This window comes from Labrus mixtus, chromosome 24 (genome assembly GCF_963584025.1).
Source record: "Labrus mixtus chromosome 24, fLabMix1.1, whole genome shotgun sequence".
Classification (NCBI taxonomy): Eukaryota; Metazoa; Chordata; class Actinopteri; order Labriformes; family Labridae; genus Labrus; species Labrus mixtus.
Window position 1 is genome coordinate 8747484 of NC_083635.1, and position 20083 is coordinate 8767566.

A 20083-nucleotide genomic window follows, 5' to 3' on the forward strand; every position below is an offset into this window, starting at 1 on the left:
GACGCTGCGTCGGTATTCCAAATCCAATTCAGGAAATACAGCCGTACAAAAAAGGAACAAAGAGAGTTATTTAGAGTGACATCTAGGATTGCTTCCACACCAAATTAGCAATCTCGAGATATTTTAGCATATTTGCAAAGTCGCATAATGAACTGTACGAGGTGTAAGATTGAATTTCAAAGTATCCCTTTCTGTTTCTCACGGCAAACATTTCAAATCTCAAAGCATGGTGAGCACAGATTAACAAAGCGTGCATGCTGTTGAACCACAGGGGGCAGTACATGCATTAAAAATATAGGCTTCAATAAAATGTACACTCTCTTTTGGCTGTTTTAATAAGGAGTCACATCTTCCTGCCGGATGATAAAAAAAACATGTGGAGCCGCACGTTCTCCGTGAATAAAGATTTGAAGCACATATCTCCTTCTGCCTCAGATTTCATGCTGCTCATCGCTCCCTCCCCGGTGTATTTATGCGTCGGGCCTAATTTTCTACTTGAGCTGCATCGTCAAAAATACGATTAGAGGGCTGCAAACTTTAGTGAATACTTTTTTTAGGCAACTTCTTTGCATTAACGATCTGTTCGTGACGGAGTAAAAATTGGATTTTCTATTTTATTCTTGAACAAATCTGCATCTGCTATGTCTTTTTTTTTCTTCATAGTATAACATCTAATCTAGAAGGCTGTTATGTAACACACGGCTGACCAAAGGGGGGGCGGCCGTCCTTTTATATTAGCACACTAATCACCTGTGTTTTGTTTCTTAAGGTTAGCCAGTCGCTGACGCACCTTGAACTCTTTCCTCGTCCTCCGCTTTACTCCCGAGCTTGTACGCTTCTGTTGAAAGAAAAAGAAAGGAAACTGTAGCGAAAGCCTCAAACACTCGCAGTCAAAGAAAAGAGCTTTCATCATTTCCCCGGCTAAGCACAGCAGCTCTCTCCCAGCTGCTCGTAGACCTCATGCAATCACGCAGAGATCAGGGCTGAGTTGGGTGGGATATGGAGACGGCTCTGGGGGCACTGCGGGCTTCTGGAAATGCTATCTTAAGTTTGATCTGTTCTCTGGGTTTGTGCCGCCCATATGGAGTGGACATCAACATGCAAACCAAAGTCAGGTCAGGTCAAACAAATGTGATAAAAAATGACATGGCTGCTATCGCTCCATCATGGTGATGTCTGATATGAAAGTGACATAAGCCGGCCGACAGTCGCTACAGCACCCTCGCTTATGCAAAATATGGAGGACGCCGTGGTGGGAGGAGCTGGCAGGAAATACTGTCAAGATTTTGAATATTCCACTTTGATATGTCAAAATCGCTTTGTGTTTCCTCTCTCGTCTATTTTCTGTATTTTTTGTCAATTTTTGGTGATTTTAGTGGTCGTGAAGTGCGCCCCACATATGGAGGCTATAGTCCCGCAGCGGCTGTAGGTACAAATCCGACCTCGGCTCTATGCTGAATGTCATCCCCCTGCTCTCTGCTCCCAGCGCTTCCTGTCGCCCTTTGGCTGTCTCGGCCCCCCCCCCCCCCCCCCCCCCCAAAAAAAAATTGGGGTCGTTGGTACTAGATTGGCTCAATCAATTTAGGCTGAGACAACCCAGTCTCATGTCAAAATGTGTAATACCTGCGTTGGTCCACAGCGCAAAACGGAGTAATTTCACAATAAGGGATCTAAAATTGTGACATGCCTACGTTTCCTTTTGCCTATTCTTTTGTATAGGCATACCTCAGGTCACGTGACTGCCCAGTTTTCCCCTGGCGAAAAAAAAAACATGGCGGACATCCCTTCTATTTTCGGTGGAAAATGCAATATTTTAAGATAGTTTGAGGCTTAAGTGTCGTTTTGATAACCTTTCTGGCGATAAATGTACATTGTATCTTCATAATCTTCGTTCGGTTTATGTTTATGATCTTTAGTTTGTTCGTTTCTACGAAGATTCTTTCAGGTCTCGCTAGAAAAACGTTGGGATGTTACGTTTTCTACTGTTGCTGTGGTGGTAGCTATGGACGCTATCAACAACGAACCGGAAGGAAGCGGACGTTCGGTTCGCGGCTCTTAAAACGGGTTACGTCAGACCCTAGACATCAAACTAAGCTCCTATGCAATAAATAATGATTTCTGTTACATTTTTATGGATGTCTTACATTACAACCAAATTTAATAAAACGATTGGAACAGATCGATGCATATTAGCAACATTATAAACTATAACATGTAACAATCCTTGATACATAAAGACAATACTGTACAACGTAGGTATTACACATTTTGACATGAGACTGGGTTGGCTGAGAGAGTACTTACTCTGAAGCAGGAGCTGAAAAAGGTTCCTCTAAACGGGGTTCTAGGAACTAAAAAGAGTTCATGGTTCCTGTGGTGCAGAATCAATACAAAACATGTAGGGTACTAACAGATCCTAGAACTATAAAAAAAAAAAAGTGTTCCTGCGGTCCAAAAATGCCTAATGTGTAGAGGCCATTGCTGTGGCAGAGTTCAAAGGTGACAAGAGGACATAGAGCTACACTCTCAGTAGTTCATTGTATGTATTTGGTGCAGTTAGCATCAGGCCCATTTTTTTAAAAGTGGTCTAAATTACCTACTCGTGTTCAGTCTGTTTGGGCAGGTGAAATAAAACCATTCAGACAAGCTTGAAGAGTAAAAACACATTAGGAGTAAACAGTGGCTCCCTGACAAGTAATACCTTTTGAAGCTGTCAAATGTAGGCCAGGAGGGCTATAAAAATATCTGCTACCAGACTTACCTCTGCCAGAGCGTGCAACTATTTATTTTAGGAAAGCAGGCAGTCAGTTCAGTGACTTTTTTTTCTTTCTTTCTTTTCCTACTTACATAAGGCTTGAAAGCATGCTGAGGGGGAAAAATGAGTCCAGGTGGGATTTAGTTGTAGACCACTGATGTGTGTCGTTATCGCTATTTTTAAGAACCAACATTTTTAACTCTGATAGCCCTGCAAACAGCCTTAAAAAAAACCAAAAAAAAAAACATGTTTACACGAGTGCGCCTCGCTCCCCGGCCGAGTGCACCATGCAGTATGAAATAAATGGACTCCCACAGCTGACACGACACGGCGATTTGGACTGTCAGAGAAAAACCCACATCCATCATGCACAAATGATCTGGTCCCTCTTTTGTTTGGCTCAGCGGGTGTTTGCTGTGACTTTGCGACACCCCATGTGTCGCCTTCTTCTTGCGTGCTGAAGGCGAGCAGACAGAATATGCTCTCCACTTGGTGCCTCGACAGTACTTCAGACTGATCCGCGTTCAGCAGACTGCAAGTGCCCTCCACTGCTGTCACAGGCTGGAACTCTTGGCTTAAGGATGCGAACTGCTTATCCTTACACGCTTAGTGGGCTTGTGAGGAAAAAACGCCTTTTTACACTAATGTTAGAAACACACATTCAAACTTACAACAAATTGTACCTCCTTAAATCTTCTCTGGGTAGCCGAACTGAATCGGAGGTGGGCCGATGAATTATGCATCAACTGTGAGATGACATCAGCCCCCCAAAACGCACGCTCGTTCTTCTCAGCAAGGGAGGTCGCCTGTAATTATTCATTTAAAAAAAAAATGTTTAGCTACAAATCATGCCGCACTATTAATAGAAGATTCTGTCATTGCACCGCTGCCAAGCTGAGGAATAAGATTGGAAAACGTGTCATGGGTTGAATAAGGGAAGACGATGCCTGAACCTCCTGAACCCTTTATCCAACCAGGAGAAAAAAAAACTGTGTCCACCTCCAAGTCATTCAACGTCGTCTAAAAAAGCGTCCAATGAGAGCAGCCCGTTAAGTCCCAGGTTCTATCTGAGTTAAGGGAGCCGCAAAGACCACAGTCCCTGTACTCCTGTGACCGATGGGAGGTCAGATGATATGAAGGAAGTAGACCTGAGATAGATGTAAAAATAAGAACAGGGCAGGGTCTAAGTCTACGTACGGACAAAGACGACCATCCAACATGTGCAAACAACAAACAGTGGTGAGTGATGAACCTCAGAGCTCCTAGAGAATGTCAGCCTTGAGTAGAGGCATGCATGTGTGTGTGTAAGACATCACTGATATCTGTAGGTGGAAACAGACTCCATGTGTATACACTGGGCGTGAAGATTGAAGGCATCTTCTGTCTCTTTGATTTAGAATTTGAAAACAGCACGACTAAATAAAAAGTTAAAATTGTAAAAAAAAATGAAAGATCTTGGGCTTAATCTGGGGGAAGTAAAGTAACTCCTGCTCACTCCTGTTGGTGTTTGGTGCGCGGTAATTGGAGAAGGGCTTGGAGGCTTCCTCCAGTGACCTCATTACCCCAATTAAATTCGTAGCCATCTCTGAAAACAGTCTCGTGAAGCGATATCTGGTTATCACTGCCGGTTCAGATGAGGTGGAGAGAGCGGGAGGAAGCCAGACATATGGCTGCAACCTGTTACAATATGCTGCAGTGGGTTCTTAAACCGAGTTTCATTGAACCAGAATCCTGTGCTTGTTTAAATGGCATTTGAAATAACCATGTAAATAGATGTTTGGATGTCTTGAATAGCACTCTGTTATCACATCAGGAGGCTTGTTGTCAAGATGCTTTAAAGAGAGTAGAATCAGAATAGCATCGTTGGGTGAAAAAGGAATGCTCGTTCCTGTAACCACAAAGCGTCCCGTCCCTCCAGACAGTCCCACAGCACATGTAAATAGGTCAAATATGTCGGCATTATCGGAATCTATTTGTTGTAGGCCTTGATTTTAAACGCAGCAACAACAGCAACACTTTTGTTCAGAACAGCGAGCTGTGATCAAAGATGACCTCATTCCTGCAGATGTTTTGAAAAGCCCAGCCTGTGCTGTTCGTCTTTCCGTGTGAGTCATTAAATAAGACACTCTTTAAGATCGTTTTCTCATCTCATCGCTCCTTCACTCCACCGAGAACGCCATCACACATTTGCATAACGACCGACTGCAGTTTGTCCCTTTTTTTTTAAAGACGTCTTTCTTTCTTTCAGATCCGACTCTTTGCGTTTTTTAGTACAATGTTGTTGCTGTTTTTTTCCCCCTCCTGGTTTAATTCAAGTCGGAGATGTGAGGATGTTTTTTAAACCGCAACTTTGTAAAGAGTTTCATTCGTAAATGATACATCTGCACACATTTCAGACAAAGTTTAACACGGAATTAAAGGTTCTCATCTTTCACAATGCCGTTTCAGGAGGTTTCGTTTGAACACAAGTTTCACAAGCTGAGTTTCGCCTTCATGTTGTTGATCGTTCCAGGAGAACAACTGACATGTTTTCAACACGGTATGTCATTAGGGTTTTTAATTGGAACACATTACAACTCGACTTCATTGTTTAGGGTGGAGATTCAGTGTGAAACTGGCAGCTTTGAACATGCTGGAAAACAGCTGGTTTGGTGAGCTCAGGGATGATGTTTTTTTGAGTTTATCAGTCTGGCTTTTAGGGTGGGCTCTTAACCCCAACAAGGAGCAATTTAACTTAACTTAATTTGTCCAAGAAGGCTGACTGGTTTTGCAGGAAAGCATAACAGGACAGAAGAGCATAACTGATAAACACAGAATTGACTTTAAAGAAGTTACAACTATGGTCCGACCGATATAGAGTTTTTGGGGCCGATACCGATATATTGGCCGATATCTTTCTTAGATATATCTCCGATCTGTAGATATAGATATGCACATTTATTGCGTTGATCCCTTGAATGCAGTTATCAAACACAACTGGAAAGTAACGACTCATGTACGTGCATCACCACTTGACAATCTGGAGAGATAATGCTTGTTGTAATCCATATAGCGCCCTCCGCTGGTGACAGCCAGAAAGAGAAATGTTAGTGGAATACAACGATACTCAAATGAAATTTGCCTGGGTGAATAAATCTACAAATATCTGTGCATATCTACGCTAAAAATTAGCTGATGCCGATTGTTACTCGATATGCTAATGTCGGCTGATATTATCGGCTGGCCGATTTATCGGTCAGGCTCCAGTTACAACATTTTACATCACAGCACAAAAAAGTATTTTTAAATGGAGATAAATCTTTTTATGTTTTGTTTTTTTTCTAACCTTTACGACTCTTTCAGGCCCCGATAAACCAACCAACCAATAAAAAACAATCGGCCATCAACAGCCACTCATCCCCAAAGTTACACACTAAACGATTGATCGAGTTGAGGCCATTTGCGGGCGACAACCTCGGATAGAAGGAGGGAATCAATGCCTGTTTGTCCACTTCTCTGCTCATTAAGGAACCTCTATTCACGTCAGGGTCCGCCTACGACAAAGAAAGCTCACAAGTGCACATTTTCAGTCCGAGGCGGCTGGTTTTTCCTCCTCCTCAAAGCCCTCCCCTCATCGAAATTCTTCTCACAGAAACGTTGTGCCAGAGGCCAAAGTCTTGACAGGGTGGCCCAGTGAGAAGGGAATTCAAATGGGTCCTTTTTATTATTACGGCCAGGGTGGCCCGCTTACCTGCCCGTCCTTAATCTGCTTCACACCTACGTTTTAAGAAAGACAGGAAGCAGCCTGACTGTCCATGCATCACCTTCAGGCTCAGTATATACTCCTTGACCCCACCACTTAGCCCTACCCGTATGTTTTACACGTTCACGTCTAGAAGCGGCCCTTATTCTCCTGGATTGGAGGGCTACGTTGAGGTGTTAGGGCTAAGTGGCCCTTTGAACGGAAAGTCTTCACAGGCACACTCCAAACTAAGTGTCATGAGAAATCTCTTAGAATGCTTTTCTGGTAACGTTGTCGCATCTGTGTAAATACCATCAACGAGTACTCACACATTTCAGCGTCTTGAAGGGCGACTCAGCGCTCTCATCAGTATCTGCTGGTATTTCCCTCTACAGCCCAGCTTGGATTGATGATGGCTTGTGATTGGTCAGGGAGGATCAGGGAGGAAAACTTTGTTCTGAGGGAAAAAACGGCACTAGAAAACAAGTTGAAGGAGTAAAGATTAGAGTAAATGTGACTGAGCTATGGGTGGGCAGTAAAACCAGTATAAACACCGGCACTGGCATTATGTTCTGCAACGATATGGATCTTTTTCAATACCCTCAATATCGATTTAAACACAAGGGTCTGGTTGTAGTGAACACAGGTTGAAACATTGATTGCTCAACCTACCCGTCACATCGGAGGCTAACTAAAAGTAGCATTAAATAGTGATTTGTGACAGATAATGGCTCAGATTGAGTCTCCTGGTCCTCTGAATGTTTGGCTCTGACACTCACATGCTCAGTGATCAGAGGGCACCGAAGTGCTTCTCTCTTTTCCGTCTGTCTGGAGCTCTGACATAGGCTATGTGCCGGAATGGATTTTTGAACATTTCCACCCGCTTAATGTCGTGTTTCAACTCGTGTCTCGCTTGTCTTAAGTCCAAGATGATGAAAGGAAGCGGGCTGGGGCTCTGACTCTTGGCGAAAGGAGCGGCACCGCTCCTCTACTGAGTGTTACTGAATCAACAGGTTTCTTCTGCCTGTTGAATGCAAGTCCTCGGTTATTCAGTAGTATTGGTAATACCGCAACTGTGTAGATTGATTCCTTCCAGAGTTTTTCAGTCGTGTTAGTCACTCGTCACAGTGTGTCGTTAGCTCTGAGCAGGGAAAAAGATGGTGATGTTGATGCAATTGAATGAATACTGTCGTCAAGTAAGGATAAACTGCACAGTGGTGTAAAGTCTTCCTTCTCTGAAGTACAAACTCAGATTTTTCAATACAGACTTCTATTTCAGTGAAGGGTCCGACCGATTTAGGATTTTTTGGGGGCCGATATCTGATACCGATTTCTTTCTAAGATCTATGTTTGATCTGTAGAGCTAGACAGATATACACATGTATTGCATTGATCCCGCAAATGCAGTTATCTAACATTTGTGGAGAAAATATATAATGAAGACAAGACGGATGCTCAACTGGAAAGTATCTGCGCATGCACGTGCATCACCGCTCGACTCTCTGGAGAGTGATGATGCTTATAGCGCCCTCTGCTGGAGAAAGAGAACCGCTAGAGTAAATCACAAATACTCAAATTAAATGATATTTGGTGAATGAATCGAGTAGTATTGGCACATATCTGCGAAAAAAATGAACTGATACTGATAGTCACTGGATAAGATAATATTGGCTGATATTATCGGCTGGCCGATGAATCGGTCAGGCTCTAAACTGCGCTAAACTTCATCCCACAGTTCAAAGACTGGGATCAGTCGAATTCCAACAACGGTCATTTATTTGAGTTCATCATACCAGGATTATGACTCATTGAGAAATGAATCCCATGATTAGGAAAGATTAAAGTTTATTTTTATTTTTTTTTACATATTTTCATTCAAATTGAGTTAATTGACACTTGCTTTTTCACAGTTTACATTTCAGACCTTTTCTGTTCTTTCCATTGGGCGGCAGTGCGTCTATCCTCCAACTTGAGCTGCAATGCATGCCATGGCTGCCTGCCCGCCCGTGCACTCGCCTCAGGTCGATCCTTTAGTGTGAGGCGAGGAAAAAGTAACTCCCACATTATGAATTCAGTCTCCTAACATGACACGAGCTGGATCGTTTTCCCTCACGTGTGTTTGCTGGGAAGCTTTTAGCCGCTGCGCCATGTGGAGGATGAAGACTCCAGAGGAACGCAAGGTCTGACGAGCGTTCACACGGTTCCATAGTGAAGGCAGACAAACTGAGGGAGCAGCGCCTGTAATTTGGCCTTCAGAATAAAAGCTTTACGGGAATATATGTGCACAGAACAGCCTTGAATATCAACTTGTTATAAGAAAAATGATGAATCAAGGAACATGTGAGAGAAACACTGCGGTACCAGGCGACGAGACAAGTGCAATGCCAGTGTTTGTGAGAGAATCGCGTAATGCAGGGCTGCAAATGAATACACAACATTGTAGTGCTTTTATTTTGATGGCACATCCCCGTTGCGAGCTTTGCTTTTTTTGCTAAATTTTTGCGCACTTGACTCATCTCGCGTTGACTCAGCGGCGCTCTGAGAGAGAGAGAGAGAGAGAGAGAGAGGGAGAGGGGGAGAGAAAGAGGGCGAGAGAGAGAGAGAGAGAGAGACGGCGTCCGATGTGTCTTTTTTTTCCTGCACATCACTTTGGATATTTGCGCTTGTGCAGTCCTGCTGAACGCGGTGCTCACCTGCCGGGGGGCCGCATGGCTGTGGAGCGACCGAGCAGCTGATCTAATAGGATAAATCCGAGTAATTGCCTCCTCTTATTATAGCCCTCCATTGATTCTGTCGACCATTCTCCTAATCACTGTCATGGTTTTCCTCATTCCCCTCTCTCCTGCTGTTTCAAAGTGACCGGCTGCAGGTGTTCATTCGGCTCCGTTCTGCGCCAGTCAACGCTGGCAATATGTGATTTCTGGGATTAGACGCTGCGTTTTGTTTTTTGGAGAAGTGGACCACTATCTCGCAGCTTGGAATTCTTTGCTTTTTTTGAAAACGTTTCTGTTCCAACTCTGCAGACCAGAATCGACTCTGACAGATCCGTGATGGTGCGGGGGCTATCAGAACTGACGGCAGAGTGAACGCTATCATTTGGAAACTGTTTGTGGGTAAGTTACATCCCCCCCCCCCAAAAAAACCTAAAACGCCTCCAAAGTTGGTCCGATGCTCGTGCTGCAATCTGTCCATGTGTAAAAAGCAGTTTAAGGGTACCTGAGATGTCGTTTCGTGTGCACAGATTTGCATGGCTTGAACGACCGGGATTCGTGATCTCCTAATACGCGGCACTTTAAATGCGCATTTGGAGCGAGCATGTTTTTTTTTTCCCTCCTCTCTTTGCGCATGGATTGCAGTCGCTCACTTTGCTTTAGTTGCGGCCGGAGCCTGCTCCGTGGAAGTGCCCACGGCTGCAGTACGACAGAGAAGTGGAATGCTGAAAGTCTTCTGGATTCTTCTAATAAAAGCTAATCATCCAAGCAAGAGTGGTTACAGCCTGCCAGTGGACACGAACTGTTGATTTTACGCGTTGTCCCACCCCCCCCCCCCCCCCCTCTCTCTCTCTCTCTCTCGACGTTAATTGTGTAACACTGTGCGCATTTGCGTGTCGCTCCAGTGCGTCAGCAATATGTGTATTTGGATGTGTGTGCGCCACTGTGGAAGTGCGATTGCTTGCGTCTGTTGGTTGTTATATGGGTTGCTCGTGTGTGTGTGTGTGTGTGTGTGTGTGTGTGTGTGTGTGTGTGTGTGTGTGTGTGTGTGTGTGTGTGTGTGTGTGTGTTGGAGAGGGAAGGCGAGAGGAGCCCGGGCTTAGTTATTTGAAATAATTTCTGCTGAGTGATTGCTTGGCGACTCAGCTCTCTCTGCGCCTCTCCTCAATATACCCGCTGGTATTTCCCCCCCCTCTCGTGCCCTGCGTGGATGGATGACGGCCTATGATTGGCTGGATGGTATGTCAGGGCTCCGCTCAGGCTCTGACCTGCCACTTAAAACATATTTGGGGATCAGGGAGTGAAACTGATAAGAGGCTGGAGCAGATGTTGCCTGAAAAAAAAGAAAAAAGAAATGGGGTAAAGAGGAGGGGTTACCTCCTTGTCCCTCTTCATTCACTATAGATGAGTTACTCAAGGTGCTGCTGCTGGTGTTTCCAGTTTCAACTCACCATTTCATCAAGGAACAACTGCAAGACTGATGCTCTTCCTCTAGTCAACCTATAAGGGCTGCTCAGTGAATCACCCCAGTTCATTGTGGCTGTATTAGCATTCAAATTCACACATCTAAAAACTCAGAATATATCACAATAGATAGAATAAAACGATGTATTTGAACAAGTCAACAATTTCTCAATCAGCGTGTGCATCGAGAGGTTTGGTTGTGACAGCCATATTTCCGCCCCATTTTGGATCAAGGTGAAGATGAAGCTAAAGCTAGTTAATTGGTGCCAATGTAATGGTGAGAACACAAGTACTATTTTGGATTGAGGATATGTTTGCAAACATGATAGACATGCATGCACCCTTTGATATGTATTTGCCCCCATCTTATATTGTGATTGCATTATTAATTAAACATTGTTGTCACACATTGCTTGTTTTTCTCATATAGTGCAGCCCTTAAATGACAAAATAATATGAAATATGTCGTCCATCACATCTGATTTTCTCATTTTGTCAACATTGACTTTGCTGCTAATGTCTACTGCTTCATCATTAGCTTGCAATGCACTCTACCTTCGGCATTGTTTTCTGTTCCCAAACAAACTTTCTTGTTTAGTGACCTTCATTTTTTCATACCGTCTGTATTTGTCTCCAACATCTGGGGTTAAGCCTCGCTGGAGGACCGACCAGCAGCACATGAATTAATAGGTAAGTGGCAGCGGGCCACTTAACGGAAGCCCTGCAGCTCCATATCGAGCCGAGTCGAGTGCTCTCACACAGAAATTGATTTAGACAGAGATTATGTCGTCCGGCATTGGCACTTTTTTCATGCTGGTCAAGTTTACCCAGCAGCATTAGTTCCTCCTCTGCTTTGTGAGGAATTAAGTGTCGGTCTAAAGGGCACATTAATGCACCATGAAGCCCTTGTTTCATTTGAGGGTTTATCACTATTACAATCTTTCAATACTTTATCACATTATATTTGAGCGGGTCTTTCTTTAAACCATTCTTGCACAATTGATTATGACGCCTGCCCAGATATTTATACAATAATTGCAAGTCAGCACAGTCTATTGGGGGGTGATTACACCATTCAGATGGGTCATTAAGTGTAATTTACCACCAGGAAGAGATCAAACTTGGAATTGTGTCCATGAAAAATGTCATTTCAGGAGCAGCATTTCCCTCGTCTTGCTTCAAATCGGCTAAAACACACCATGACGAGCATTTGCAAAAAGCACTTGACCCTGTTATGCTACGATTCTCCTTTCTGTTGGAAAATGAGGGACCTGAACACATCACAAGCGTATGCCCTCCCCTCGCTTGATTGATACTTTTAATTTTCCAGGAGCTGTCACTGAGGCCTATTGGCCTTGGCTTTGCAATCAAGGGGCGGGCAGTCAAAGGCTTTCAAATGAAAGAGTCCATTAATGCGGTGGGAAATACGGATTGTCTGGCTGTGGGAGTATTGGCTCTTTGTGAGGAGTGATTGGAGCAATTGATGAGGATTTGTGGGGAAGTCGAGACTGGGTCACCTCAATCTCGGCTCTCAGATTACATTAATAAGCCTCGAGGGATAATGGAAATCTTGAGAGATGATCCAGTTTCCTTGTTTATGCACGTGATACCATGTGTTGCGAGTACCTGAGCTCGAGCATCTTCCATTCCCGTGCTGTATGCCGTGCAGACGTATCGACTGTCCTGAGATCTGAGCGATAGAAGCCGTGGACTACATGCATAACACACACGCTCTCAGTTAAATCTTTTTTTTTGAAAATCCAATTCCCGTGAAGATGAGATCCCTCTTTCCCCGAGCCTTGTTCCATTTTCCATCGCAATCATTGGGCATCGATCGGATTCAGAGCTATTTATTTTTGTTGCAGCCATCATGTCATGAATTGACAAGTATGGTAGATCGGCTAGATTACAATACGTCTGGCCATGTCGCCTCTCTCATATAAAGAAGAATCATGGCGACCTCGGGTGAAAGCCTGGTTTTCAACTAATCTAAGCACCCTGAGGTTTTACTTCAGGTACAACTTTTTACATTTGTGGTTGAATCTTCGCCAAGATTAAAGTAGGTCAGCGTACTTGAAAGCCGGTGTTTTGTGGCCTTTAAGGATTGGGAAAACCTTTTTAAAAAAAGCCACTTGTGACCCCCATTAGGGCTTGAAGAAGTCTGCAACAAGAAGTCTGGTTTTACCTGGAAGGGTAAAATCAGCATTGAACAATAGAAACACATTTTGTGTAGCAGTGACAACTCTATAATGTTTGTGGTATATCTTTGGAAGACCCCCTTAGGTTTTTCCTGTACCCTCTAATGGCTACCAACCCTGTAACTGGCCAACTGATTATGTAATTCATTAAATTAGGTGTATCATTTTCAACAAGGATGCCAGAAGTGCACTATAATATCATTCATTATCATATGACCCAGATTTGTGTACACACCATGGAATTGGGCGTCCGCATAAAACTCGAGTGTCTCTTGGTATGCTACACCATTGTGGCTTGTTTTACAACTCAATGAGCTGGACTAACCCATTTATTTTAGGGATTAGCCAAAAGACATTATTGGATAACATCCAGAAAAGCAGTCATATAACTGTACTACCCATACCCATGGAAGCCTTTTCCTCATCGGCCCAATCGTGGAGTCCACACTCACAACTTCTGGTTGTTAAATTGTCAAGGTCATTAGCTCTCTTCGGGCCCTTTCAACACATGTCTTGAAACTGCATTACTGCAGACCTTGCCTTTGGGAAATAACCCATGGTTCATACTGTTTTGATGTAAAACACAGTACATATTGATTGAGTGGTGCTCTTTCAACGAAATCAAAGATGATTTTTTCAGCACCTTTCTAACATTTTATTGGGCACAAGATGTTCAAACGAGTCGGTGATCGTATGCAACATTTTGAAGGTCTCGTCTCGTTGTGAGTTATTTTTGGTAGTATCGCGATAAGCTGACTCCAGAAATTATGTATTTGGCATTCAAAATACGACATCAGTCATATCAGAAAAATCTTAAATCCATATTCTGACAGTAGATAAGATATGCTCCAGATAGGACATTTTACTATCAGTGATGGATACTCCTTGTGTATCCACCAAGGATTTCATCATATATTAGTCAAAGTTTGAAATATCCGTGAAAAACCTCCGGATTCTAGGGTGTTTTGCGCAGTGTTTGGTGTTGGTCTTGTCTCGGTCTTGTCCTACCTTTGGTCTTGTCTCGGAGCACTCTGGTCTCGGGTTTGCCTTGCGTTGTCTTGACTATTGCAGCCTCTCATGCTCACGCCTGGATCAGGGGCCATCATTTAGTCCGTGACAGCTCAGGGGGGTCATTGCCACTCTGCCAATACTTTACCGATTGGTTACCATGTTGTACGGGGAAAAACCAAACTGCCTTTAAATTTAGCCTCATTCTCTTTGTGGTCCTTCAGCTCTCTTTTCCACCTTTCCTGTTCTTATTTAGTTGAGAGGTACGCGCTCCACTTCTCTTTTTACAACTAGATATGATTGCCTTCGTGTATGGATATGAACTGAGCTAAGAGTCTGCTGCTGCTTCGCTTGCTTTATTTACTCTCTGCATGTTGTGACTTTGCTGTCCTCACAGAACAGCGCTTAATACCACAAGAAAGGGACGTTAATGGCATCATTTCCAACTGTCTCTTTACATTGCACTTGAAAGAAAACGTGCAAGTCATTCCGCGTTTGCTTCTGTGCGTCTGCAGGGACATCAAAAAGCATAAAGTGGAGTGGAGTAAAATGCTATTTTAAGGCGCTTTATTTACCCATTTGTTACAGCAGAGAATAAAAAGGCAGGGGGGGGTCAGCTGCAGTGTAGCATGCCCTGGAGCTAGAGAGTTGTGCTGGTCAATTGTACCAGGGCTAAAATGAAGAAAGAGGCGATGAAATACTCGTGTTGAACTCTGTCTGATGAAACGGCTATCAGAGGTGTGATCAATTACCTCAATACACAGTGTTTTTCTTTGCCGGGGGGCAAGTAAGTTTTCAAATGAAATTTGCTCCCCCCGTTAAATCAGCAGTAAAATGAGCAGCACATTGGTATAAGCAAGAGGGTCGAATTATCATTTTCATCCTTTCTTCTCAGCCACACTGCCACCGCGCCATGTCTGGAGGTGATCCTCTGAGGCCCCATCCAGCCCACAAAGATGAACTTGATGTGTTTTAGATAGCTTTTTTTTTTTTTTCTCTCTCACAGAGACGTGGAGAGACGATGGAAATTGCGCGCCAGGGGAAGCGAAATGAGCAATTTTTCCTCCCATTTCCCCTCCTCTCGTCATCCGATCCGTGCTTACTCATTCATGAAGGCTTTGTTGTGACATTCCATACGTTGGTGCGGAGATAAAAAATCACACAAAATGCCATTCTGCAGTGGGGGGGGGGGGACTTCAGGCTCCATTATTGTGCAGCTAATGCACCGCAGCATGAACTCATCGCAGAGGAAACACATCTCTTCAATGTTACCAAATACAAACACAAACGACCAATCTTTACTCATATTTTGACCCGTTTTTTAAAGAGGCGGTCGGCGAGCGATTCGGAGAATTCAGCAGAGCCTCTTACTGCCCATTTTTGGGATGGCGTGGGCTGCAAAAAAAAAAAAAGGCTTCAGCGTTCACTGATAGAAATTGTTCATGCATCTGTACAAAAAACATCTCCTCGAGTGGGAGAACCTCACATGCATGAAAAGTAGAGACAATTTGCAAAAACAGCACAGGAATACAGCCGTGTTTATTCTCCAGGAAACCTGACAGAAATCTCCACTGTGAGCCAGACATGACCTGAAATAGAAACACGACGTCAAGGAATTAATAATGAGCGGAATCAAGAAGCACCTCATTAGCAATTCTTCATTTGTCATTAGCCAAAGCGTTCAGAAACCCGGGGCGACTTCTTATTTACCACTGATCTTATTGCTAGATTTCATCCTGCTTCTGGTACTAGATGTGTCTGGTCATCTTCATCAGATATTTCAGAACGAGGCTCAACTAAAACCTGACCGATTTATCGTCCGGCCGATAATATCGACCGATATTAGCTTATCCAGTGACTATCAGTATCTGCAATATTTCTGGATTTCATCACCTTGCCAATATCATTTCATTAGAGTATCAGAATCAGGTTTATTTGTCCCGCTTGTATGGGTTACAAGTTCTGATAAAACCATTTAAAGTAGACAAGAAAACACGAGGAAATCTGAACCATTTCGCATTCGGAACACTTTCACATCTCTGTTCAGTTGTCACAGATCAATAATTGTATCTTCACTGGCTGTGATTCGCCAGGTGAAACAAACGTGTCCCATTCACATCACATCACAAGTCCCTCCACCTGCTGTGCACAAATTTGATTGGCTCACGCCGGGCTCTGCCAAAAGTCAATCCATTACATCGCTGCCAAAGTTGATTCAGGTATTTTTGGCTGGATAATTTTTTTTTATTTTTTATTTTTTAGTCTCTACACATCCTCCCAAATGTGTGAGCCAGAAACATTGTGTAAACTGTCTTTCATTTTCCTTTTCCCCCGACTGTCCCCATTTCCCCGAGCTTTGAAATGTAAATCAAACACTAATCAGCACGTACAGTTTGACCCAGTTCACTTACACGCATGGCCGAACACCCCGAGCCACAACATCATCCATACACTCAAACATCACATTTCCAGTGCTAATCCAATCTCCACTTTGTCTAATGATGGCAATAACTTTTTGTAGCTTCGACATCCTTCCCATTACAGCACACCGGGTTACCATCGTGCCTTATCCCAGCCAGGCCACAACACCCCCCCCCCCCCCCCCCCCCCCCCCCCCCCCCCCCCCCCCCCCCCCCCCCGCCAGACCCACAGAGACCGACTCTCAACAGGGTTCTTGATTTATGGGCCACTTTACAAGAAGGGCCTGGGGACGCAGCACTCCTTGTCCTACGATATTGAATCTCAGCTGCCTGGCACGCAGATGTGGCTCGTCTGTTATTGTGTGAAGGCTGATTTGCATCGCGCCGGTTAGCTCCCTCGCTGGTTAACTACAGCACCTCTGCTCACCTTCGCACTTGAGTTTAGTTTTGAGCATGGGGATGTTTGGTCCTGACATGCAGGGGACATTTTAAGAGGAAAAAAGGGTTCAGGGTGGACAAGACGAGCTTTGACATGCTTGTGTATGTAAATGGTAAACGGACTTGAGCTTGTATGGTGCTTTTCTAGTCTTTCGATTTCTCACACGAGTGTCCTAGGTGGGGCGGCTGTGCCTCAGTTGGTAGTCGGTCGTCTCTCAACCGGAAGGTCGGGGGTTCAATCCCCAGCTCCTGCAGCCACATGTCCAATGTGTCCATTGGCATGATACTTAAAACCGAGTTGCTCCTGCTGCTTGGTCGGTTGCGTATGAATGTGTACGAATGGGATTGGTCACTTTACATCAGTTGGTTCCAAACTGTTCTAGACCTAAGGACCCCTGAACCAACTCCTTTGTAAAAATAGTGACCCAAATTTCGGATATGTTTTCAACCAATCAGATGTATTGAAGGAAAATGAGTTGCAGTTTGGACCTCAGATGGTACGAAACTAAGAGAAGGAACAATTCCAACATTTTTGAAGGAGCGCTTCATAGACTTTTTGACACTTCCAGTCACATGTTCGCGACCCATTGAAAAAAGCTCCACGAGCCACTTTTGGGTCCCGAACCCACCAGTTGAGAACCACTGCTTTGGGGGGTGGGTAGGTGTGACGTGGTGTGAAAGCACTTTAAGTAGTTTGAAGACTAAAAAAATAACTCGACAAGCTCAAGTCCGTTTACCATTTTACCACCTTGTCCAAGGACACATGCAGGAGCTGGAGATCGAACCCCCCGACCTTCCAGTTAGGAGACAACCGACTCTACCACTGAGCCATAGCCGTCCCCTATGTGCTACACAGTTGAATATGCAGTTATACAGAATACCACAGTTATTAACCTGGTGCCATTTGTGCATCCGTCCCTACAATCATCGCCCGGAAGAAATATTTACCGTGTATTCCAATCCAGTTATTCAAACGCCGCTCGCCGCACATCCATCATCATTCATTGTGTTGTGCGTTAATCAATGTTTCCCAGCAGCGCACAACCACAACAGAGTCGTCGGATGAAAATTGACTGTACACTTTTCCAGCACATTGTCTGTAAGAAGAAACACTTTGATTATCCGTTTCAAAGGCTCTGTTTGGTTTCTCGCTGTGGGCTACATTGTTCATTTCGCTCTGCTTTTTGTTTTGTTTTTCTTCGAGATGATTCTTCCCACTGGTTGATTTGATAAGCACACACACACACACACACAAAAACAAAAAAAAATCAACAAGATTAATGTCGAGCAGCCTTAATGATTATAGTTGCTGTAGGGTAGGCGTTTATTAACTGGTGGTAATAATCTGACAATCCTCTTTCATTCCCCCTTAAATCAGCCCACGGTTGTTATGCTGAGAACCGACCGTATGTTTAGCGGAAGTAATTTGGCGAACTACATGAACTGCCAGGGTGTTTGTAGGCCTTTATACGTCTCATTTTGTGCCCCGTTCTCCCAATAAAACAATGTAGTACTCAAGGATCTCGACCTTTCTGGTCCTTTTCAAGGGGCCAACCAAGAGGGAAAAAAAAGAAGCTCTGAAATATTCAGTGTTTTTGTACTTCTCCCGCCCCGAGTTCCTCCAAGACTTTGATGCTCTCCAATGAATAGCATTAGCATACTGTCCTGTAGAGCTATAGTTGGTGCCTCGCCCCGGTTCAGCAGCAGATCAGTCTCAGTGTCACAGATTTTTTTTTTTTTTTTACATTTAGGTGCTGCTGAGTAGAAATGTGTGTTTGAGGTTGTGGCTGTGAAAACGATAAAAAAAAAAAAAAAAAGCTTCAGCCTGTGAATATCTCACTGTTGCTTTTTTTTCCCGGAAGTCTCATCCTCGGCTTGATGAATTTTCTTTTTTTCACTCTCCGGCGGCGTTGCTGAACGTTTTTTGCGCAAACACAACCTGCTGCTGCTATAGATAGATAGATGGAGCTCATGTGTCGACTTGAGATAACCCCGCAGCATGAGGTTTTTTTAAAGTGTCACTCAGCAGCCACTGTAGCATGCTTCCTCTCCAGGTGAATCACATTGCACACCTTGAACTTTGTGAGTTTGATTGACGCCGGCGGTACAGATCGAGCCCTGAGGGAGGATGGGGGGGGTGGGGAACAAAGGCACGCGTTTTGAACCGAGCTGACTTCCTGGACTCGGCTGCACGAGCAACTTCAGTCGATGCAGATCTTCTGCTGCGAAAACGAAGTATGAGACCGAGCTGGATCGATCCTTTTTTTTTTTTACCTCAGTGTAAGCGTCTTGTTCTGAAGGTGTGGAGGGAAAAAGTGATCTCCGATGCAACAGTTGTCTATCACTGCTCTATCTAGCTATAAATACACATCCATCAGAGCTGATTAGAAAACTTTGAGGCGATTTGAGCTGAGCTTCAGTGCCCGCAGCAGCTGTGAGCAAACAGCCGTCTCAACAAGTCCTAAATATTTGTCAGTGCTTTGTGAAATCAACGTCTTATAACGCTGGAAAAGTGATGCTACAAATTGGCTTAATCTTTAAAATCACATCCATGCACATGGACAGTAAACTCTGCGTGATTAAATACGGACTGTTTGCAAAAGAATCCACCAGACCATTCCTCGGGACATTCGCCTTTTGTTTCTCTGCACTGCTACTTGGCACGGCCTCATGACACTGCCTCTCATTGCCGCCGTCTCCTCGTTCCCTCTCTCCCTCTCCTGCGTTTTTTTTTTTTTTAATTCATCCTCTCTGTCCCCTTTCACCTCGTCTTTCTCCGCGCTTCCAATCCGTCCCCTCCCTCAGGCCTCCCGAGCCCTGGCCTGGAATCTCCAAAGAGAGAGAGAGAGAGAGGCTTCGTTCATTTAATGTCATCCTTATTTCCCTGACAGCCTGCGAGGATAAAAGGATCTAGTTAGCAGGCGGCTCAGGTAACAGGACGAAGAATTGGACGTGATTGCACAGACGGTTTGTTTGTGCGTGCGTGGGAATGTGAGTGCGCCGAGTATTCGTCCATAGAATATGTTGAAAGGGGATTTCGTCAACCTGACTGCTAGCTAACAGCTCCTGGGAGCAGACATATAAATGATACATTATAGACTCTGTTTGCTGCATTTTACCAAGAGCTTTTTTTTTTTTTTCCCATGCCTCACCAACTTACTGGACATGCATTAATGGAAAGACGTCAGAGTTGCTGTACATGAAAGAGCGCCCCGAGCAGTTTGGGGGGGCTTCGTTGCCTTGCTCAAGGACACTTCACATAGCTCGTCAGATATTGTTTGAAACAACGGTCCCAGTGACGTCCTCTGGTTTAACGCTACCTGGCTGGAGGTGAAGCACCACCAGCTGGTTACCTCAAGGAATAAGAC

General features: G+C 44.3%; 1 protein-coding gene across 2 annotated transcripts in view; it reads left to right on the top strand.

Moving 5' to 3' along the window:
- Window positions 1–9035: 9035 nt before the first annotated feature.
- The window catches only part of LOC132959501 (interleukin-1 receptor accessory protein-like 1), a 221972-nt gene continuing 210924 nt past the window's right edge, over window positions 9036–20083 (top strand). Inside the window, exon 1 of one of the 2 annotated variants that reach the window (XM_061032573.1) lies at window positions 9036–9589. The gene's annotated coding sequence lies outside the window, so the exon portion shown is untranslated. The remainder of the gene's footprint in view (window positions 9590–20083) is intronic. The other variant, XM_061032572.1, reaches the window with a different exon arrangement.